The sequence below is a fragment of the Diaphorina citri genome, unplaced genomic scaffold (assembly GCF_000475195.1).
Source record: "Diaphorina citri unplaced genomic scaffold, Diaci psyllid genome assembly version 1.1 scaffold357, whole genome shotgun sequence".
In the NCBI taxonomy this organism is placed as follows: Eukaryota; Metazoa; Arthropoda; class Insecta; order Hemiptera; family Psyllidae; genus Diaphorina; species Diaphorina citri.
The window spans coordinates 202,129-204,161 of record NW_007377792.1 but is presented as its reverse complement, the minus strand read 5'-3'; positions in this window follow the sequence as shown (position 1 = coordinate 204,161).

The window sequence follows — 2,033 nt, the reverse complement described above, 5'->3', positions numbered from 1 at the left end:
TCTCTCTCTCTCTCTCTCTCTCTCTCTCTCTCTCTCTCTCTCTCTCTCTCTCTCTCTCTCTCTCTTTCTCTCCCTCCCTCCCTCTTCTCCCTCCATTATCCCTTTTTACTTTCCTTTTTGTATAGGGGGAACTTAAATGGAGGTCTTATCGGCCCGAAATCGCCAGCTGTTCCGAGAACGAATTTTATTTGTTTCGGATAAATTTTGCCCAAAACGGGAATGGAACCCCGACTTGTCCCGTTTTTTCTTGTCCCGTCGTGTCCCTTCCCTACTTGACTATTTCTACAGAACCCAACTTGTAAATTCCATTTTCTCTTGCCTTTCAGAACTAGTTCTAAATTCTATTGTGTTTCTCTTGCCTTTCAGAACCAGTTCTAAAGTCTCTTGTTTTTCTCTTTCAGAACATCAGAATATGGAACACCACACACGGAAGAGACCTAAGCCTGGCAGCCTGGCTCAAGTTTTAGCCAAGTTATTAGAATGGCCTTTAATGCAAATGGCATCGACTAGTATCACCCGCTGGGCGCTAGGTAGCACCACAAAATAGTTATTAAAAATGAACCGAGGTACGTTATGCCCAAGGAACGGCCATTCACCCTACCTATCTATGTCTCTACCTGTCATGAGTGGTTGGACATTCTACATGGGTGTCATGGTTATAAGACTTGTAAGTTATAAGGTATAACTATAAATCTATGAATCTGGAGAAAATGGAACTCGGAACGCGGTCCACACAAACCCTGTCCTAGAAAAGAGGAATTTGAGTTTCGTCCAAGAAAATCCAAACAGAAGGGATACAAGGGATATTAATCTTGGCACACCACAGAAACTTCATGTGGAAAAACTAGGGCAGCATATAGGAGAGATTAGAAACAATAGAATAGTTGTTCTCTGTTGATTTTTCTCATTTTAAAACTATAATATAGAGACGAGACAAAATCCGTGTCTTGTTTCGTTGTTCATACCTCATTGATGAAAAAAAAAGCTTTACTCTATATCTACATACAATAAATAATCCGATTCTAAAGCAACATCCGTGGCCGAGTGGATATCACACTAGTCTTGCACGCCGGAGATCCCGGGTTTGATTTCCGGCAGAGTCGAAGTTTTTCAGAGACAAATCTGAAAATTGACTGCTGAGATTCACACGAGCCACGTAGAAACTCATCTAGGTGTAAAACTTTTCTGAATATCCTTCATTCTCTGTGTAATCGGTATTTGGAATTCACAAGTCTCTATTACCTATTCGATGTTCCCATCATAGTGCTAATCACTAAAGTAAAGATAAACACAAGATGTGTTTTGTTTACTTTGTTTCTTCCTACCTGACTATTTCTCGTACCTTGGTGATAAAAGCGTCACGGTCCCATCAGGCATGAAGGTAATCCAATATTGAGGAGTCCTTTGTAAGTCCTAGAGAAGTTCTTTTTAAGGCCTCAATTCATCATGAAGGCTTCCTTGAGGAGTCCACACGATTTTTAGTGTGACATGAGGAGAAGTTAGTGTGACATGAAGAGTTAGAACAAGGGAAACTTCGGGATAGAGGAACATTGAAATATCTATGAAATTAAATACCAATAGCGGCTGAACCGTACTTTTCTCGAGCCTCAGTCCAAGGATAATGTTGGCCTACATCCTAAAACAAACCTATCTGCAAAGTTTGATCGACTTGGGCCGAAAGGTAAAGTCCTGAGAAAAATGTGGAATTTTTCGATCTTTTTTCAAACTTGGCCATGACTGAAAGTCTCACTTATAAAATGAAGACTTCTAAACTTAATACTCATCCTCAAGCATCTTTTCAAAGTCGCAATCAATTGATTTATCTTTGATGTGCGAGTATGAATATGAAACATTTTTCAAGTGCCTTATCTTTTTCAACACGCCTATGTATCTTCTAAGTAGGTATCATTAATTCCTCATAGGTTTAACCCATGATAAAGCTTGATACATAGGTAATAACTTTGGCGCATAAAAGACCTTGTCTGGTGTTAAATAAACAAAGAATAGTAGGCTGTGTAAAGAAGAGAGGGCCT